Genomic DNA, 22,027 nt, shown 5'->3' with positions numbered 1-22,027 from the left:
CAGCTACTCAGGAAGCTAAGGCAGGAGAATCGCTTGAACCCAGGAAGCAGAGGTTGCAATGAGCTGAGATTGTACCACTGCACTCCAGCCTGGCGACATGGGGATCTTGTTACTACACAAAAAAGATCTCAAAAAAATGCTCCATGGAGGCAGGAACTTGGAGCTAATGGTAGCCATGAGGACATAAACCTCAGTGAGGAAAAAGGCCACGGCACATTTCTATTTGCATTTCTGGCATCTAGCTAAGTGGTGCATTCATTTACATTTAATTTGACAGCCGCTGAAGTATTTGTAAACCAAATAAGTTTTCTTTTCTTTTTATTAATAGGGACAGGGTCTCACTATATTGCCCAGGCTGAGGTGGGAGCACCTCAGCCTCCCAAAGTGCTGTGATTACAGGCATGAGCCACCATGCCTGACAAGTTTGCTTTCCTAACACTTGCCTATATCGTGTCAAGTGTTGCAATAGTACGTACTAAAAGTTCAATTGTGTTTTCTTTTTTATTTCATCCCATATGTCGAGAATTCTTGTCTCTGGGATAAGCACGGTCTTACCTCCAGGTGATGCATTAACCCCGATGTCTGTCACCTGTCCCAGTTTCTTTGGTCTTCATAATGTCCTCATTATCCACATCATCAGCATCCTCACACTCATCATAGTGAAGGCCTACAGTTGTCTCATTGTTTACCAGAGAGTGTTCTGAATGCTTTACGTGTATTAATTCATTTACTTTTCGCCACAACCCTATGGGGTAATTACAGCTGAGGGAACCAAGGCACAGAAGTTAAGTCCTTTTTTATTCTTACCCTATAAACAAGCCCTGGGTACCCTCATTCACTCACATGGCCTCAAAGATCACCATCCACAGATAACTCAGGCTTAAATATAAGCTCCATGAGTCCACCAACTTTCCATGAGTGTGGGTTCTCCCATATATCCCCATTACCTAGCCTAGGACTTCAATAAATATTTGTTGAAAGACTGAATGAACCTAGCCCAGAACTCTGCTCACCTGCGGTCTCAGCCTCTCTATTTGCCTGCGGCACAGGTATCTCATACTCAAAACCCCCGGAGCACAGCTCATTCCCTCCAACTCTTCTCCACCCCGAACGTGATCTCTGTTTGGTATTTCCTCTTCCTCCGTGAATGACAGCAGTATCTCTGTATCACTTAAGTCATTTTTCCCCTATTCACCCTCTTCAGCCTGTCCCCAATTTCCAGAGCTTCCACTGCTGAAAAGCCTCTGAAATCCACTTGTCCCTCTCCATTCCTACCCTAACCCTAAGAGGTGAACTAGAGCAGACGGCGGAGATAGATTTCCTGGGTTTAAACACTGCTACTTACTAGCTGTGCGCCTGGGGCAAGTCATTCAAGTGTGCCTCGGGCTATTCATTTATATTATTTAGGAATTTTTGGATTACAAACCAAACTCAAACCGCCTTCAACAACTAAAAGAAGTTTTTTTGTTCATCTAACGGTGCCAGGGTGTCCAGCTGGATTTAGGAGCCCGAGGTGGCACACACATTTCCTATCTCAGGGTTGGTTTCTTCTGTGCTGGGTGGGGTTCCACTTTCACGCAGGCTCTTTCCTCATGGTAGCAATATTGTTGCCAGAGCACCAGTTTTGCATTCTATCCTCTCGAGAGCTTCGGAGGAAACTGAGCACTTTCTCCCTCTTTTTTTTTTTTTTTTTTTTTTTTTTTTTCCTGACAAAAAGCTCAAGATTACTTGGTGTTGATTGGCCAGGACCTATCACATGACCCTTAGACCTAAAGATAGGGATTAATGTCATGCAACCACATGGGACAAGAGTGAAATGAGGGGGTGGGGGTAACCAATGAAGACTGGGTTGTTCTTTCCAGGAAAACCAGGTAGCGATGGATGCTAGTCCTGTAGAAATCCCATCCGTGCACATGGATGTGTAATAACGGCTTCCCTGCAACCTGCCTGGTTGTCCTGCAGACAGCTCTCCATGTTGTTGCTGAAAAGAGCTGTCTGAAATGCAAGTTAATTATAAGGACGTGAAAGCTCACAGGAGTGACGAACTTTTTGTTCCTCTTGAGGTCCTAAGCCCTAGCACAAGATTCATTCCACAGAGTTCCCTAACATCAATAAGTGCCTGGCACAGGATTGATGCTTGGGAAATCTGTGGGATGAATGGCCTTTTCTGAGTCTCGCAAGTGCTAGGAGGAGCCAGGGCAGGTGTGAGGACCCATGTTTCATGTGGCAGAGCGAGCCAGGAGGAAGCAAATGCAATAGGAATCCACTGGAGTCACCAAGATGGGCCAAGCAAAGGTGGGGTTTTGCTGTGTTTTGAAGGATAAAGAAGATGCTAATGGGTATACTAGAGTTTCCCAGCTGAGCCAGGAGGATGCTGGGTATGGAAAGGTTACCATTACGGAAAAGGCCGACCCCACAGGCTAGAGTGCAGGGGCGCCATCTCAGCTCACTGGAACCCCCACCTCCCGGAGTCAAGTATGCTGGGGCATCACGGTGCTGCTCAAATTCTAGCAGAAAGACAGGTCTGTACATGAGAAGGTGATGAGCTCATACCCTCCCCAGGGCTTTGCCCGTGCTGTCCTCTGTGTGTGAATGCTCCTACACCATCAGCCTCCTTTATATCCTTCAGGCTTCAGCACTCACGTCACCCTCTTGGAGAGCTTGTCCCTGATCTTGCTATTTAATGCAGGGCTCACCACATCATTACCCGGTTGTAATTCCTTCATAGTGTCGGTCCCTGTCTGAAATTGCTCTGTTTCCTTGTTGAGTGTCTCTCTCGGAGAGAGAGAAGCTCCATGAGGGCAGGGATTCTCACTGTCCTGTTCAGTAGACGTTTTTGTTATGGTTGTTTTCTTTTGTTTTGAGATGGAATCTCACTCTGTCACTCAGGCTGGAGTGCAGTGGTGTGATCTCGGCTCACTGCAACCTCCACCTCCCAGGTCAAACAGTTCTCCTGCCTCAGCCTCCTGAGTAGCTGGGATTATAAGCCATGCCACCACGCCTGGCTAATTTTTGTATTTTAGTAGAGACGGGGTTTCACCATGCTGGCCACGCTAGTCTCTAACTCCTGACCTCAGGTGATCCACCCGCCTCGGCCTCCCAAAGTGCAGAGATTACAGGTATGAGCCACCACACCTGGCCTTCAGTAGACATTTTTAAACAAATTAGCAAAGAGAATGATTCATCTGGCTTGAGGCTAGGTAAATAAAAAAACATGTTCTAAATATGGCTAGCATATTATCTGGTACATAGCAGATACTCAATAAAAGGTAGACATATAATAGTTATTATTTATAGATGTCTTAACAGACACCCTGAGTTCAACACCCAGAGCCCAGGGCAGCAGAGGCTGAGAAGATAAGACAGTTAGAGGGAAGGAGGGAAGGAAGGTTCGCCGTGGCAGCTGCTACTTGCCCAGAAAGAGTTAATGGGGGAGTGCAGCTGGCCTGTTTACGAAGGTAAAGAGCAGGGGTCCCTAGAGGCTGAGGGCTCCTGGAACTCAAGTCCATAAGAAGCTGGGACTTGAGTCATGGGAACTGAGATTGCGAAGGAAAAATAAAAATCCTAATCCAAACCCTGTGGGGTTTTCTGTTTTGTTTTGAGACGAAGCCTCGCTCTGTCGTCCAGGCTGGAGTGCGATGGTCTGATCTCAGCTCACTGCCACCTCTGCCTCGCAGATCCAAGGGATTCTCATGCCTCAGCCTCTTGAGTAGCTGGGATTACAGGCATGCACCACCATGCCTGCTAATTTTTGTATTTTTAGTAGAGAATGGGTTTCACCATGTTGGCCAGGCTGTTCTCAAACTCCTGACCTAAGGTGATCTGCCCACCTTGGCCTTTCAAAGTGCTGGGATAACAGGAGTGAGCCTCCACATTGGGCCCGACTCTTGTTTTAAGTATAAATTGACAATGGCGAGGTCTAGTTTAGTTCAACTTCAAAACTCCAGGCCAGATCTACTGAGCATTTACTATATTTGAAGCACTTGCTGGCCCCAGTGCAGGACAGAGAGTTGAGTCACACACATGTGGTTCAGGCACTGTAGGAAACACATTTTCTTGGGGCAGATGGAGAGTTAGGTCACAGCTAACTTTAATCATGTGGTTAACATGATCCAATAGTGATACCCAGCAGAGGCAGCGTGGTGATCATAGGAAGGACATCTTGGGAAGAGAGGGCAAGGCTGGAGAAAGGGGGTCAAAACCTTGTTGGTAACCAAGAACGTGAAATTCAGGGCAAATATCTACTTCTTGGTTTTGCTCTATTTTGTCTTTTTTTTTTCCTGAAATTATGTCAACAAGTTCAATATTACCTTTAGCTGGCTAAATAATATGGCTAAAAAGGATCATTTAATTAAGATAGACTGCATATCTGAGCTCAGCATAGCTATTAACAATTGGCTTTTGTCTTTTGAAAAGCAAAATACACTGAAATTCAAGAACTGAGCGTGAATGATGTCTGTGTCCCCTCCACGTAGTGAGCCAGGCTGACCATGTGAGGCCCTGCTGCCTTCAGACAGCATCCTGTCCCCCTTCACCAGGAACAGAGGACAGCATGTCGCCTCTCAGCTCCCTGACTGCCCTCAGATTTTCACAGACTCTTTACAGAGTTTTACAGATTTACAGAGCTCTTCTGACTCTGTAACAGTCAAATAAAAATGCTGTATTCTTGTAACCAGAAAATGTTCTCCATCTGGACTTTTCCCAGGGCCTCAAATTTAAATTGTTGAAATTCTTTATCCCATGCTGCCCTCCTCACCAGCCTTTTTGAAGTGGAAAATTTACCATTAAGGGAAATCTGCACTTTATTATATAAAGAGTAAGGTAAATGTACTTAGTTAACTCTCAAAAGAAATCATTTTTTTTTTTTTGCCTTGTAAGATAGATAGACTCGATAGATAGATTAGATAGATAGATAGAGCAGCAACTGTATTCCAAGAAAAGGAAAACTTGAGACACACGGATGTATGAATCATGTACCTTTAAAGATGTCTCTCCTGTTAGGATCCCGAGTGTCATATGCTGAAGTTAATTGACGATGAGTAACAAACAAAGAAAATGAAAGAAAAGAACATGAGTACACTTTTATAGAATAACTAATCTACCAAGCATAAAGTGGTCATCAGGCACTTGCCATATGTTCAAAACCGTTCTGGCTGGGCGCGGTGGCTCATGCCTGTAATCTCAACACTTTGGGAGGCTGAGGCGAGCAGATTGCCTGAGCTCAGGAGTTCAAGACCAGCCTGGGCCACATGGTGAAACCCTGTCTCTACTAGAATACAAAAGATTAGCTGGGCGTGGCAGCATGAACCTGTAGTCCCAGCTAGCTACTCAGGAGGCTGAGGCAGGAAAATTGCTTGAACCCGGGAGGCAGAGGTTGCAGTGAGCCGAGATCGCGCCACTGCACTCCAGGCTGGGTGACAGAGCGAGACTCAGTCTCTCTAAAAAAAAAAAAAAAAAAAAAAAAAAAAAAAAAAAAAAAAAAAAAAATTGAGTTTACCCAAGTACGAAACAGGCGTTCTCCAGTTTTACACAGAAGGTGTGGGCCCAAGTTCATTTGCAGCTTTTTTGTTTTTTTACTCAGAGCAAATTTCTTGTAGGCATAAATCTTTGTTTCCTGTATGACATGTTAACTTGAGTTTTGTGGGTAGCCTAGGGTGTGTTATCTTTATAGGGAAAGTGTTATCCAGGCTTCAGACCTCACCACCTGCTCACTCTCCCCATCGCAGGAAGAATGGCAGGACAGAGGTGGCAGGCTTAGGGTCCCCACCTTGGCCTCTGGCGCTCTTCCATGATCTCTAACTTTGCCTCAGTTCCTCAGGCGCTCTATCAGCTCCTAAGGAGAGCTCTGGCCTGCTGTGAGCCAGACTCTCATAAGACTCCTGGTTCGAGAATCAACCTCTCCTGATCAAGGTTGCCTGGGGGAATTCTGGATTCTTCTGGTGGATCCACTTTCTCTCCACTGGACCTCAGAAGTGCAAGAATTCCACAGGCCCGTCATGTTCAGAACAGGAGATGATCTCCGGCCATCAGGAGACAAGAAAATCTTGACTGGTTCAGTGGTCTGGGGTCGATGGTTTTGCCAGAGTTCCCTGGGGATAAGGCAACCCAGTTCTGGGAGTGCTGTCTTCAGCCCCCACATCTAAGCAGGGAATCCAGCCCTCATCCCTTCAGGTGACAGGAGGCTCGGGCACCAGCTTGAAAATGAGAGAGGAATGGTCCAACCAAGGGACCCAAATGTCCCAGCTTTACCAACAGTTCCAAAGTCGTCTTGGTTAGCACCCAACATCGACTTCTAAGGCAAGTTCAAGGACAATTCCAGGGATGGAGCCTCCAGTCACACCTGCCTTCAGTGGGCATTCTCCACTTTTTCTGCTTTTGAAAGGTCACAATGAGGATGTGCCAAATGACGGGGCAGGCCTTGTCTTGTTGGAGTCACATGTTCCCCAACTGCCTCGGCATAAATGGTTCGGGACCAGTCCACTGCAGAGATTCCCTTTGGCGGGTTTCCAAAGTAGAGTCTGACCAGAGAACTCCAGGGTGAGTTCGGATCTCAGAATTGCAGGTTGGTGATAGGCACTAAGTACATATGGGGAGTTGAGAGCCTTGTTTGTTTGTTTGTTTTGAGACGGAGTCTCATTTTGTCACCCAGGCTGGAGTGCAATGGCGTGATCTTGGTTCGTTGTAACCTCCACCTCCTGGGTTCAAGTAATTCTTCTGTCTCAGCCTCCTGATTAGCTGGGACTACCATAGGCACACGCCACCACGTCCAGCTAATTTTTTGTATTTTTAGTAGACACAGGGTTTTGCCCTGTTGTCCAGGCTGGTCTTGAACTCCTGACCTCAGGTTATTCATCTGTCTCGGTCTCCCAAAGCGCTGGAATTACAGGCGTGAGCCACTGCACCCGGCAGAGAACCTTATTTAGTTTCACAAGGTACATTCAAGGTCCCAATACAGACTCAATATGTCTGAATGTAATAAATGAAATTGCTTTCACCCACCAAAAGTATGATAGAGGGGAAGCAAGAATTGCCCAAGTAGAAGCCAGGGAAAACCAACTGAGAAGGAAAGACTGGCCCTATGAAGCATGGAGGAGGATGATGAACAGGACTTCATATTCAGTGTTATCTTCAGGAGAAATTCAGAGTGTGGGGCAAGCTCAGATTCAGTCCAAGCAATGACCAGAGTGTGAGGGAGTCAGTGAGGTTGGGGCTGGTTCTGAGCAATATCTAAAGCTTCTGCAGGCAATCTCAAATGGATCAGGGAGGAGGAGTTGAGACATCAGAAAAGATTTTATGAGGATTTACTAAAAGCTTATCCCAGCACTAGGGTTAAAACTGGTGTCAACCTGACCGTAGGGCAGCTGAGGTTTAGGTAGCCTGCAGTGTGGACAGAGAAGCTGGGCTCTGAAGACCCAGACTCCAAACGCATTGCTTATTTTACTCCCGGCACAACAGCATATTTCCAGGGGAAATATGTTTCAGAATATTGCAGATGTTTTGGCTCCTTCTATGTGAAGTAATGGGCACTGTCATCTAATGGGACAATGCCTTTGAAGGAATGGTTCAAGGATAAGCTTGCTCATCCAGACAACCACATGGTTATGGATAGGTGTAATGTTAAGCCAGTGTTTACAATCTGATAAAAATACTGGGGATATTTTATGAGCTCTTAACTGTTAATATTTTTTACATTTATGTGTGTTTATTAGTTACAAAGAATACGTACTTGGTAAAAACATTGAAAACTCCATCACAAAATTATTGAGGGAGAAAAAAATTGAGTATTTATGAAAGTGTAGCTTTGAAGGAAATAGGAATTTTAAAAAGTCATCTAATTAATTATTAATGCTAATAATCAAAACAGTTAGTAGATGATGCTTTTATATTGGGAATGAGATGTCAGGCAAAAAAATAACTTTGAATATATTTAAAACACACTGGTTTCCGTGGATTACTAAGTGGGCTGTGCTGCTATACCCACATAACAACAGACAGGTGGCTCAAATACTTTCCACAGCTGGTGAAGAGTTTCAGAGTTTCACAGTTAATACATAGAGAAGAGAACTTCTCAAAGGAGCCCAGTCTGGGCCCATTCAGCACCTCTGCCAAGGACAAAGATAGGATCACAGCTGGTTCTATCTCCTGACACATTCCTAGTACTCCAGGAAGAGCACTGTGTGCACCTATTAATCGGGGAGGTGTTCGTGCCTCTACTGTCAACTCCTAAACTGCAGTGTAGGTAGGCTGCAGTGCTTACTTGGACTCTGCTCTCCTGTGTTTATTACAGTCATGAGTGCATAATGTTGCATTTGAAATTCCACAACTATATCGCAATTTTTACAGCCTAGTATAACCCACCAGGTCCCCAAGTTTAACAGACAGTTTCACATTAAATACTATTAAAGGCATAAAATATTATTTAAATTATCAAATGAGTCTTTTGACAATATAATTGCAAGTTAAAGCCTTATTAATTTATGTTTATTTTTCTTCATAAACAGGGGTGTCCAATCTTTTGGCTTCCCTGGACCACATTGGGAGAAGAACTGTCTCGGGCCACACATAAAATACACTAACAATAGCTGATGAGCAAAAAAAAAAAACTCATAATGTTTTAAGAAAGTTTACAAATTTGTATTGGGCCACATTCAAAGCCGTCCTGGGCCACATGTGGCTCACAGGCCACAGGTGGAACAAGCTTGTCTGAAGACATTAGTCCTTTTTGAACAAGGGGCTTAAGACTGTAGAACTTTCTAGAATAGAGCTCTTCATAGGGTTCTTCTACAACATTTAAATTAGATTCTTCCTGAGGCAAACTGGTCACCTGGTCACCTTAAAGCACCTCTGGGACTCACAGTGCCCACAATTCTTATGCTCTGAGTTTCGAATTTCTTTCTTTTTTTTTTTTTTTAAGACGAAGTCTTGCTCTGTCACCCAGGCTGGAGTGCAATAGTGTGATCTCGGCTCACTGCAACCTCTACCTCCTGGGTTCAAGTGATTCTCCTGCCTCAGCTTCCACAAGTAGCTGATATTATAGGGGCATGCCACCACACCCAGTTAATTTTTTATATTTTTAGTAGAAACAGGGTTTCACCATGTTGGTCAGGCTGTTCTCAAACTCCTGACCTCAGGCAATCCATCTGCCTCAGCCTCCCAAAGTGCTGGGATTACAGGCATGAGTCACCGTGCCTGGCCTTTGGGTTCTGAATTTCATATGGATATTTTAAGCAGCTGTGTCTTTATAATGATATAAATGCCACACTCCTTACAATGGCTAGGTCTTCAGCATAGTAAATATCAATTTCTAATTTTCTTTTTCTAAAGAGAACATTTCCACACGAAAATTGCCTCCCTTGGGCTATGCTTTTTGCTAAGTTCAGACCTTATATGTAATAGGGGTAGGTTCTTACTTGTATCATTTAACTCTTCAGGGCTCTAAAAAACTCATAAAACCTCCATTGACTGATAATGAAAGATGAATTCTAAGACCAAATCCAGGTTGTGCAGGAAAAAGTGCTATTGGGAAGGCACTGAACTGTGCCATAATGCAATTACACCAGGAAGAAAAATCTTCTGAACTGTTGACAATCATTTGTACCTTCCTGAGAATGAAACTCTAAAAGCAGATGCAAAGCAGGAGAGGAGAGAGAATCAACAGGACATGCACACTCTGTGAGGAAGAGTTATGCAGTAGGGGGAGGTCAGAGGCCTTCACTGTTGTGGCTAGCGATGAAAATAAAACATGTTACCAGAATGGAATTGTCCAAGAGTATTTCAAGGTTGGATCTGAGTCATTGCAGGACAATGACTGCCCATGCTTCCTGGGCCCAGTACTTATTCCAGCGCTTGGAACATAGTGACAGCTCAGCAAATGCTGGCATTTTTAATGAATAGCTATTTGTTGTGGATTTTTTGTTTTTGTTTTTTGAGATGGAGTCTCGCATTGTTGCGCAGGCTGTAGTGCAGTGGCGCAATCTCGGCTCACTGCAATCTCGGCCTCCTGGGTTCAAGCAATTCTCCTGCCTCAGCCTCCCGAGTAGCTGGGACTACAGGCGTGCGGCACCACACCCAGACAACTTTTTATAGTTTTAGTAGAGACGGGGTTTCACCATGTTGGCCAGGATGGTCTCAATCTCCTGACCTCGTGATTTGCCTGCTTCTGCCTCCTAAAGTGCCGGGATTTCGGGCGTGAGCCACTGCTTCCGGCTGTTTGTGTGTGTGTGTGTGTGTGTGTGTGTGTGTGTTTAACAATTTAAAAAAACCTCTTTACACTAACAAGATATAATTCCCTGTGCCAATAATTGTAGGAACAGAGACATTTGAATCAAAGGTGTGAAGGAATGAACACTAGTTTTATGCTTTCCCTTGATGACAGCCTAAGTTCTAAACGTGCTTCCCTTGACTGAACAAGCTGAACCAATCCAGATGGCCTAGAGGGTGGGAGGTGAAAATAGCAGCAACCAGAGCTCACGTTAGAATATTGTCTCCTTGTGTTTAACATTCAAAAGAAAGCTCATAGTCACTTCCCTTACAGAACACCCCCATCACACAAAGACATACACACGCATGCATGGTCCATGATGTCTCCCTTTAATAACATTTTGCAGCTAACAAAGAGATTGTGTATGCCAGGAAATTGAGGTCCAGAGAGGTGAGGTGAAATGCTTTTACAGTCCCATCTAGAACATGACAATATTTCCTAAACGCAAGCCCTTTTCCCTACGTACAAATAATAAAATTCTAGAAATAGGATCTGTATGTACAGTCCCAATCTATCTAGGTTTCTATACATCCCATAATAACAATAATGTTAGAAATCTTGAAGTAAAAGTTTCATTTTTATTTTTAATTTTTTTGTAGAGATGGGGTCTCAATATTCCTGGCCTCAATCAATCTTCCCATCTCAGCCTTCCACAGTGTTGGGGTCACAAGTGTGAGCCACAGTACCTGGCAGAAAATATTTAAATGGAATTTAAGTAGACTCTACTGGGCCCTTAATTTAAGGGGCATATCAGGATGTCAGCAGGAATTTCAAACCATCTACCATGGTTTGCCTAGTTTTCCTTATCATTGCTTCCTTCTGCTCAGTGACAGAGTCACAGCTGTTTCACCACCTCATAACATATTAAATTCCCTTTCATCTAGGCCAGGTGTAGTGGCTCACACCTGTAATCCTAACACTTTGGAAGGACAAGAAGGGTGGATCGCCTGAGGTTGGGAGTTCGAGACCAGCATGACCAACATGGAGAAACCTGGTCTGTACTAAAAATACAAAAAAATTAGCTAGGTATGGTGGCACATGCTTGTAATCCCAGCTACTCAGGAGGCTGAGGCAGGAGAATCACTTGAACCCAGGACGTGGAGGTAAGCTGAGTGCACCACTGCACTCCAGCCTGGGCAACAAGAGAGAAATTCTGTTTCAAAAAAAAAAAATTCCCTTTCATCTTAGGAGTACTCTCTGTAGTTTCTATTTGAGATTACGGCTTAATTAATCAGAGCCAGAATTTGTAATCCATCATTTGCTATGTGGTCCTTACCTGTTAATACTAGATCCTGGGAATATGGGAGACTTCAGGGCTCTCCATGGTACTGAGATGTGAGGGTTCGCGTGAGGGCTTCTCCATTACTGAAGGGTACATATCATGTATCATAAGATATCAAGAACCAACAAAAAGGAGATAAAGTCATGGGTAAGACCGAAGACAAAACCTTGTAACTGCTTGTAAAGGTAACATAAGCAGGTTTTCTCTTTTCCTCTCTTTAGATCAGAGGTTAGCAAACTTTTTCTACAAAAGAGCCCGATATTAAGTATTTTAGCTTTGCGGGTCACACCACCTATGTCACAAGTCTTCAATTCTGCCATTGCAGCAGAAAACTACTTAGACAATACATAGATGAATGGATGCAGCTGGATTTGGCCCACGAGCCATAGTTGGGCAACCCCTGCTCTAGATGATAATCACAAATAATATTTTGAGTGTTATATATTAGGTAAATAATCTTACTTAATCTTCTCAGCAATTCAGTGAAGTGACTACTCTTATTTTCTTTTTGTTTTTTGAGACAAGTCTTGCTCTGTCGCCCAGGCTGGAGTGCAGTGGCGCAATCTTGGCTCACTGCCACTTCTGCCTCCTGGGTTCAAGCGTTACTCCTGCCTCAGCCTCCCGAGTAGCTGGGACTACAGGCGTGGGCCACCACGCTCTGCTAATTCTTTTGTATTTTTAGTGGAGACAGGGTTTCACCGTGTTAGCCAGGAGGGTCTTGATATCCTGACCTCGTGATCGGCCCACCTCAGCCTCCTAAAGTGCTGGGATTACAGGTGTGAGCCACTACACCCGACAACTACTCTTATTTTCATTCGGATGTTATATATGTAAAGTTTAAGTTTTATATACATTAAACAAAGCTGCTTCCTATCATATAGCTAGAAATTTGCATCACCAGGATTTTGATTCCTGGTTGGCCGTAATAAAAATCAAGGACTATCCTTGATTCTTTTAAGGGAAGAGAGTTCCGGTGGTAATGCACAGAAGGGCTAACTGAGGGGGAGTTTGGAAAGATGTTGGAAGGCGGAAAGAGAATTTAATTGCTAACCTTTGGTTGATGTTCATTCTTCTGACCTAGACTTGCGATGTCTCATCACCTCCTTTGAGATCAGGAGATGCCATAAGGTCAGTCATGCCTACTCCCAAATTCTGTAGGCTGGTAAGCGAACTTATCTCTGAATCATTGTTATCTTACTACCTAGTGAGGCCATGGCTGCTGGGAAGAGTGAGAAGGGGCCCCAGTAGAGGTAACAGGTAGTATTTTGTAAGTGAAGAGTGCTTTACAGTTCATAGACTTCCACTGAGTTCTCATGGTTTCCTGTCTCTGCACTTGGCTCTTGTTGTCGCTCTGTTTGGAAAGCTCCCTTCTAAAAAATTCTCCTTCAAGGTCTTACTCAAATGCTTCCACTTCCAGTGATGCCTTCTCCAATGGCACCAGCCAGAATTCATTCATGTTCCCTTTATTGTGTCTGGATTACTCTGCTTCCCTGTCACCTAGATGGTGTAAAATTTTCTGTTTTCTTTCCTTCCTTCCTTCCTTCCTTCCTTCCTTCCCTCCTTTCTTCTTTCCTTCTTTCTTTCTTTTTTTTTTTCAACAGGGTCTTGCTCTGTTACCCAGGCTGGAGTGCTATGGTGCAATCTCGGGTCATTGCAACCTCTGCCTCCCAGGTTCAAGGGATTTTCCTGCCTCAGCCTCCAGAGTCACTGGGATTACAGATGCACACCACCACGCTGGGCTAATTTTTGTGTTTTTAGTAGAGACAGGGTTTCACCATGTTGACCAGGATAGCCTCGGACTCCTGACCTCGGCGTCCGAGATGATGCACCCACCTCGGCCTCCCAAAATGTTAAGATTAAGAGGTGTGAGCCATCGCGCGTAGTGGATGTGACACTTTATTGTGAACTGTATTGACTTTCCTCCTATGCTGGTCCCTAAATTCCATGAAGGGTAGTAGGTGCCCACTAAATATTTGTTTACTTGGGTTCAGTTCAGTTATCCTCATAATAACAATCTCATGAAGTAAGCAGGGCAGATGTTACTCTCTCTCTTTTATTTATTTATTTTTTGAGATAGAGTCTTGCTCTGTTGCCCAGACTGGAGTGCAATGGCACGATCTCGGCTAATTGCAACCTCTGCCTCCCAGGTTCAAGCAATTCTCCTGCTTCAGCCTCCTGAGTAGCTGGGACTATAGGCGCATGCCACCACACCCAGCCAATTTTTGTATTTTTAGTAGAGACGGGGTTTCAACATGTTGGCCAGGATGGTCTTGATCTCCTGATCTCGTGATCTGCCCGCCTCGGCCTCCCAAAGCGCTGGGATTACAGGCGTGAGCCGCCGCGCCTGGTCTTGTTACTCTCTTTTTTAGATAAGAAGCCTGAGGATGACAGCAACAGAATTAGTTGTCTTGGGCGTCCCATGAGAAGGTGTTGGCTAGAATCCTTGTGCAGGTTTTGACTCCTCATTGCAATAAAACCACTCTGAAGTTTTCAATTTCTTGGTGGTAATAGGCTTCCAATGGTTCTAATTATGTATGGAGAAATTATAAAAATGAAAACTCCAACGCTTATAATCTATGAAAATGGTTGCTTATGGTGTTTCTCACAACAACAGACATTGTCTTGATTTGCTTCCTTTGCCCAAGAATAGTACCAATGAAGACATTGTTGGGGACAGTAATCAATACAGAAATCCACTCAAGAGTTGCTTGAGCACTCCTTAAATGTACTTCAAATTTGTACACACAAAACTTATTTTTTATTTTATTTTTATTTATTTATTTATTTTTTAGGAGACTGGGTCTCGCTCTGTCGTCCAGGCTGTAATGTCATGACATGATCAGAGTTCACTGCAGTCTGAAACCCTGGGGCTCAAGTGATCCTCTTGCCTCAGCCTCCCGAGTAGCTGGGACTACCACCACACACCACCATGTCCAGCTATTCTTTTTTTAGTTGAGGTATAATTTATATATAATAAATTGTACAGATTTTCAGTGTTCCGTTTGGTGAGTTTTGACGGTTGTACATACCCGTTGTAAATACGTAGCTTCTTGTAAATTTAAATGTGTGCATGTGTGCAAGAGAATGTGTGGTGTATCTGAGACAGAGAAAGGAGCAGGGGCAGGCAAAAAACCCAGGAAGACAGCATAAAGACAGACGTGTGAAAGGACTGGGTATTGCTCACCAATTCTGACATTGTATGTGGTCAAAAAAGAACAAAACAAATGCCAAACCACCTAAATAGACTCTTCAGAAAAAGAGGTTAAAGATTGCTGAGTGACTCAGGGAGATGTGGGCAGACAGGAAAAGCTGCAGTTTCTGAGATCAAAAGCAAGTCCCTTCCTTTGACAACTCTGTGTACACATAGACAAGGACAAAGCCATTCTTATCAAGGAAAAAGCAAACTATCGACAGCTATATTGCTGAAAAATGATCAGTAAAAAGGAGAGAACCATCAAAATGGCCTCAGGCAAGAGAGTCATCTCACTGGCTGAAATAATTTCTGTGCAGATTCATAGGAGATATAGTGAGAGGCAGCACATCAGGAATGAATTTGTCTAATGCATGATGCATGGACTCATCCGGTGGAGGCTTGTTAAGTTTTTAATTCAGCTGAAAAAGTCAAAAGAGTAAACCATGTTTCTATATTCCATATTTCATATCCCTAGTAATCAGACCGAGTTTCTAAAATGTCAGTTGTAAGGAATATTCCAGGAACACTGGCTATAAATTATATTACAGGATCTGAAAGTGTTTTATGGCCCAAGATTTTCTTATCTTATTTGGATTGAAACTTCCCTGCATTGGCACAATGCTTCTTATCACCGAGTCCTTACATACCAGTTGCTCAATGATCTCTGTTTTATAAAACCAGTAGTATTTCGAACTGCAATATCTAATTGGATTGCTTTTCTGAAGTCTTTAAACAGAATACTATTGAACCAAATAAAAGCTGTAAATCAAACTGGTGCACTCTCTTCACAGCTGTTTCCATTTTGCAGCTACCCTTGCCATGCGCGTTTCCAGTGTCACACTGCCTGGGTTTGGATCCTCATTCTACCACACCACTGGCTGCGTGACTTTGGGAAAGTTACCTAACTTCTTGTTGCCAATTTGCTCATCTTTAAAATAGGAAAATAGTATCTATTTCATAAGGATGCTGTGAAGACTAACTGAATAATATCTGTGCATTCATTTAACAAATCTTTATTTCTTGAGTGCCAACTATGTGCCAGGCAGTGTCTTCAGCTCTGGGGAAAACAGTAATGAACAAAACAGGCTAAGTACCTGCTCTCATGGAGGCTACATTCTAATCAGAGAGACAGATGATAAACAAGCAAACAAGGACATATAACATGTCAAATGGGCCGGACTCAGTGGCTTACACCTGTAATCCCAGCACTTTGGGAGGCCAAGGCGGGTGGATCACTTGAGGTCAGGAGCTCGAGACCAGCCTGACCAACATGATGAAACCCCCTCTCTATTAAAAATACAAAAATTAGCAAGGCATGGTGGCAGGTGCCTGTAATCACAGCTACTCAGGAGGCTGAGGCACAAGAGTTACTTGAACCCAGGAGGTGAAGGTTGCAGTAAGCTGAGATTGTGCCATTGCACTCCAGCCTAGCTGAAAGAGTGAGACCCTATCAAAAAAAAAAAAAAGGGTGGGGGGAGCTAGGAGCTGGGGGACTGCCATCTAGAGTACTCCGGGACTAGAATCATGAAGGTGACAGTTGACACCTCTGATATATAAGTAAGTATTTAATGAGCGTTAGTGTTGTCATTATGATTGTTATTAATTAGACCCAAATTTGCTTATCATAAACTCCCAAAAGGAATTGAAGGGTGTTAAATTTCTGCCAGGATGATTATAATTTATCATCACTATAAAATACAAACTCCACCGTCACTATTTGCTCTGGCAACCTGCAGGCTGTGCTCTCTTCTTCCCACTCTATTCCCCATCAACCCCCCGCTCCACACCTTTGACATCTCTTGCATAATTAGCATCTTCCCTGATACGCCAGCCTGGGGATATATTGTACACCATCACAGAGCCTTGTAACAAAGCATTTATCACTCACGGAATTGCAGTCTTATATAATATTTATTCTTGTTTATTGAAGTCTGTCCCCTCACTAGACCCTACTTTCCATGAGAGTAGAGAGGGTCTCTGCCCTCTTTCTTTCTTTCTTTCTTTTTTTTTCTGAGACTGAGTTTCACTCTTGGTGCCCAGATTGGAGGGCAATGGCGTGATCTCGGCTCACCACAACCTCCGCCTCCCCAGTTCAAGCAATTCTCCTGCCTCAGCCTCCCGAGTAGCTGAGATTACAGGCATGCGCCACCACACCAGGCTAATTTTTAGAGAAACAGAAAAAAAAAAATCCCCTAAGGGGTAATAAGTGTCTCATTTGTGTAACCTGGTGTTTAGATCTTCTTGGTATATTCTTATTTGTTAACATTCTGAACTAGCTGTAAGCATCTTGACGAGACACACTATCACAAACCCTTAACTCATAGCCTATGGAGAAAAGAGATGGTTATATTCAGATTTTAAGCTACTAACCAGAAGGTAGCACAGAGATGGGAGGTCAGAACATTGGATGTGTGAGTGGGTGTGTGTACACAAAGGAGAGGCTCAGAGCAAAGTTAACGCTGATTGGAATAGGTCGGATCGAGGGGGAAAACGTGTGTGTTTGATTTTTCTCTAGAAAGCAGGGTTGCTAGGGAGCAGTAACAGCCATATCATTACCTCCTAGGTATCACAACACGTACATCACAGAAGCGATAAGAACAAGCAAGCCAAACATTGAACAGAGCAGAGGCAGAGAACAATTTTCGAATTTCAGATTTTCTGGCTCACCCTGCGTGGCTATGGCCGTGGGATGATTCCGCAGGGCCAGGAAATGAGCAAAGCAACACACAGTGAAGGCCTGTCTGTCTGGTTTATAGATTCTCTGCCCCCTTTGCCTTTATATCCACCTCTGCCTTCATCTCCTCAACCCCAGCCCTGCTCATACTCCACCAGTGAGTATAAAAGTAAACTCCAATATTCAGCGGCCAACTGTGACTCCGCGTGAAGGTGGGGTGTCGTTAGCTTAGCTGTTGGCTTGTTTACTTATTTAGATACAGGTTTCACTTTTCCAAGCTATTTCTGCTTTACTCCTGGTCCCACCCTCTAATACAATAGATCGGCAAGAACACACTGCCCCAAGCTTTCTGTGTTTCTCACTGTTGCTCAGGGCCCTGGAAGGGAGAAAGGGAGTGCCGCTTAGTGAAGGCAAGCAGGGATCTGCATTAAGCCGGGTCCATGCTTCAGCAGAAGAATGAATTTCAAGGGTGGACAGGTGGCAGGGAGGGCAGGTAAAATAGCCAGCGTTCGGGAACGGAGACACCCTGAGGAATGAACTGGAGTGAATACCAGTGGCACTAGCAGACATGGAAGATAAGGCGCAGGTGCAGGCTGACACTGGGGAGGAGGATGGACTGCTAACGGTTTAGTCATGGTTTCTTTCTTTTTTTCTTTTTAAAGTTTTTAGTTTATTAAGCTTCTCCTGAAAAAATCCACCACGGCCACAGATAACATCTGTGCAGCACCTTTACCCCTTCGGCTGTGATCCAATCTCCAGCTCACTTTTTGCCAGCACCAACATTGGCCTTTGTGGTCCCCTGACTTCCTTCATTCTGTTCTCGCGTTCCTTTCATTGCTTTCTTGAGGTCTTTTTCTTCTCACACAGGCCACATCTTGCAAGTCCATCTTGGGTTCATTTTTCTTTGCATAATCCAGGGAATCATCAGTCACACCAAAGCCAGCTGTCTTGCCACCACCAAAATGAGCTCTGAATCCAAATACGAAGATGACCTCCGGGGTGGTCTTGGACATTTTGGCCAGTTTTTCCTGAATTTCTGTCCTAGGCACTGCTGCCTTCCAGTGGTGAAGGACATCAGTGACCATTTGTTTCCTCTGAAGTAGTCGGTTGGTCATGAACTTTCTAGTGCGGATAGTTACCGTGTCGTTCATGATGGCGGCCTATCCCTAATCATGGTTTCTTTATGGAAAGCAAAGGAGAATCAGAGAGCAAGCTGCCAAATTAAAAGTGAAAGGCTACTGGAGAAGGGCCAACTGGGAAGATGTGGGGTAAAGAGCTGGGATCGGGGAGGTGGGGGAGGGACAGGGAAGGAGGAGGAATCAAGTCATTGGCTGTATTTCTGGAGTGAGATGAGTTGTGTGTCCCTACCATGCTGTGAGGCTCAGCCATGGTATGAGTGATTTCACACCCTGTAAAGGAGCATTGAAAAAGAAGCCAGGCAGGTTTTGAAATATGAGGCCATGGTGTGGCTGATTGTATATCTTTGGCTGTTTTTTTTTTTTTTCCCTGAGGCAATTACATTAAGTGCTTAATATCAATCCAGAAAGGAAAAAAATGAGGGGGCCATGGTTTTGGTGAGAGGATTTGGTGGGGGGCAGAAGGGGAAGGCTAAACTGTCTCCCTGCCAAATACAAACACCACACATACAAAAAATAAGCCCTGTAGATCCTGAGTTCTGACTACAGTGGCAAGGGAACACACAAGCCTAAGAGAATGAGGTAATATTAGTTATGTCAACAATTGCATGTTACAAATGCTGAAGGGGAGTGAAACTTGCCAAGTGTTAATGGAACTGCTGGAAAGCAAGCCTACTGGGCACCTGCCACCAGCTGCCTGACCTGGCCAACCCCACCTGTGCTGGGGCCCACAGCAAGCCGTCTTTCTTGTTTCTTCTTTCCCGTTGGGTCAAAAATAAAGGTTGTTCTCAATTTCTTTTAGAACCTGGCCTGGTTGCAGGGCAATCAACCAATGTTTGAGGGAATGCTGGGCATCAGATGCCGGGGAAAATGTGCCACTTGCAGGCACAAATGCCCCAAGAGCTTCCTGAGCTCTCACTCCAGTTGTTCTTTGGGGCCGTGTCATTCCATCACAGAAGGGTCAACCTCAGAGGGTCAACAGAGCAACCACAGAAACAAGAGTTGCTGGAACATTCTGTGGAGCCCTGTGCAAAGAACCAGTGGGGAAGGTAATACACAGGCAAGTACCCAAAACAGCCATGGCTATGAGCTCACCTGGAAGGAAGAGACATTGCCCAACCCATGAGAGCACCACAGTGCATACTTGTAAGACTGATGGAGTCATTCTGGCCTTCAGGAAACATCAAATAATGGAGGCAACAAGGAGAGTAGGAAATCACCAAAAATAATCCACACAGTAAAATAGATTCATTTTAAAAAGACCCAATGAAGGAGCTTAGTTAAGCAGAATCATTCCTTTGTATTTTTGTAACTTTTAAATAAACATTTTCTTTTTTTTTTATTTTTGAGACAGAGTCTTGCTCTGTTGCCCAGGCTGGAATGCAGTGGCCTCATCTAGCTCGCTGCAACCTCCACCTCCTGGGTTCAAGAGATTTTCCTGCCTTAGGCTCCTGAGTAGCTGGGATTGTAGGCGTGCACCACCATGCCCGACTAATTTTTGTATTTTTAGTAGCGACAAGGTTTCACCATGTTGGCCAGGCTGGTCTTGAACTCCTGATCTCAAGTGATCCGCCTGCCTTAGCCTCCCAAAGTGCTGGGATTATAGGCATGAGCCATCGTGTCTAACATTTTCAAAAATAGAGAAAAGTAGGGAGAAGAGTACAGCGAGTCCCCAGTGACATTCTACTCCAACAAACATTAACATTTGCCCTTATTTTATCTGCTCCCACCCCTCTTTTTCCCTGGAACATTTCAAAGAAAAATTTCAGACATTTTACCATTTCACTCATAAATATTTCAGAATGCAGGTGTCATTTACATGTCAAATACATGTTACTCATATATCTGGAAGAATGCATGTGTCATTTACATGTCAAATACATGTTACTCATATATCTGGAAGATAGAGAATTTAAAGGGAATGTGTTATTTTTCTTCCACCAGTTATCAAATGATCCTTTATTGAAATATTTTCCTTTGTACTTCTGAACTAGCTGGGCTTTCCACAGCACCACTGTTGATGTCGTCTATGATGTCATGAGGTTGGTAGCCTTCAAATTCACAGACGGGGCAGTCCCAGGGTCTCTTTAATGGTTCCAGAGAGTTGTCTGGCTACATCAGTGCCGCATCTGTTGAGCAATGTTGACGATCTCATCAAAAGTGATATTCCCACTGTGTTTAATGTTTTTCTGTTTCTGTCTCTTGGTGGTTCCTTGAGGGTTTTGATGATGAGGGCAGGGGCAGAAGGCACCACCTCAAACTGGGCCTGTCTCTTCTGAATGGTCATTTTCACTATAATCCTCAGGTCCTTCCGGTCACCCATTGCCTTGGCAATGTCATCACCAACTTTTTTGGAGACAGACCCAGGGGTTGATCTTGGGGACCAGCACAGAAGTGGCACCGACTTCACCACCGGTGCACCTCAGGTATATGACTTTGAGCTTGTTGTGGTCAAATTTCAGTGACATGGTGGAGGCAGCTGGCTGTATTCAGGACTACCAAAGAAGGCTGCACCTTGGCCTCCTCTGAGGTCTCAGGGAAGCAATAACTGAGAATTTTTGGCTTTCATTCCTGCCTACCTGCTTTATGCTGCAGCATCACCTAAAGTCTTGGGCAGGCATATTGTACTAAACCTATTTTTCTTTCTTTCTTTCTTTCTTTTTTTTTTAAAGATGGGGTTTCACCATGTTGGTCAGGCTGGTCTTGAACTCCCTACCTCAGGTGATCTGCCTGCCTTGGCCTCCAAAGTGCTTGGATTACAGGCGTGAGCCATATGTTTTTCTGTGGCTTCCCCAGAACCCAGAGATTTCTGTTCCCTGAAAATTGATTAGTAGTAATGTCTGCTCTCCGTGATCCTGCCCTGTGGCCTTGAGGGACCTTTTCCAAAGATAGAGACTTTGGGTCAAGGTGGGCCAATAGGATTCTCTCTGCTGGGATTTGAACCTGAGAGCAGAGCATGGTCAGGAAAAACTCTAGAAGAAAGAGGAGGTCTCTTCACTTCTGCTGCTGAGAGCCTGGAAACTGCCCTACCCAAACCCAGGGAACATAGGTTCTTGGCTTTTCCAAAGCTTGGGGCGAAATGCCATTTGCTTAAATTCCATGACACACTGTCTTAGTTCATTTGTGTTGTTACAAAAGAATACCTTAGGCCGGATAATTAATAAAGAAAGGAAGTTTATTTGACTCACAGTTCTGCAGGCTTTTGAGAAGCATAGTGCCAGCATCCACTTTTGGTGACCTCAGGAAGCTTCCAATCACGAAGGTAGGTGAAGGGGGAGAGGACGTTTCATATGGCAGGAGAGGAGAAAGAGGGAGTGGGTGCCACACACTCTTTTAAACAACCAACTCTTTTTTTTTTTTTTTTTTTTGAGGCAGAGGCTCACTCTGTTGCCCAGGATGGAGTACAGTGGCACAATCTCAGCTCACTGCAACCTCCGTCTCTTGAGTTCAAGTGATTTTCCTGCCTCAGCCTCCCAAGTAG

General features: G+C 44.3%; 2 pseudogenes; both read right to left on the bottom strand.

Annotated features, from left to right (window-relative positions):
- Positions 1 to 18,153: 18,153 nt before the first annotated feature.
- Positions 18,154 to 18,578, bottom strand: LOC116562196 (annotated as a pseudogene).
- A 1,927-nt stretch (positions 18,579 to 20,505) lies between these two features.
- Positions 20,506 to 21,014, bottom strand: LOC116562223 (annotated as a pseudogene).
- Positions 21,015 to 22,027: the final 1,013 nt, after the last annotated feature.

The sequence above is a fragment of the Sapajus apella genome, unplaced genomic scaffold (genome assembly GCF_009761245.1).
Source record: "Sapajus apella isolate SASKATOON/1434 unplaced genomic scaffold, GSC_monkey_1.0 scaffold32, whole genome shotgun sequence".
Classification (NCBI taxonomy): Eukaryota; Metazoa; Chordata; class Mammalia; order Primates; family Cebidae; genus Sapajus; species Sapajus apella.
Note: the sequence above shows the minus strand (reverse complement) of the source record. Positions and strands in the feature narration are given on the sequence as shown.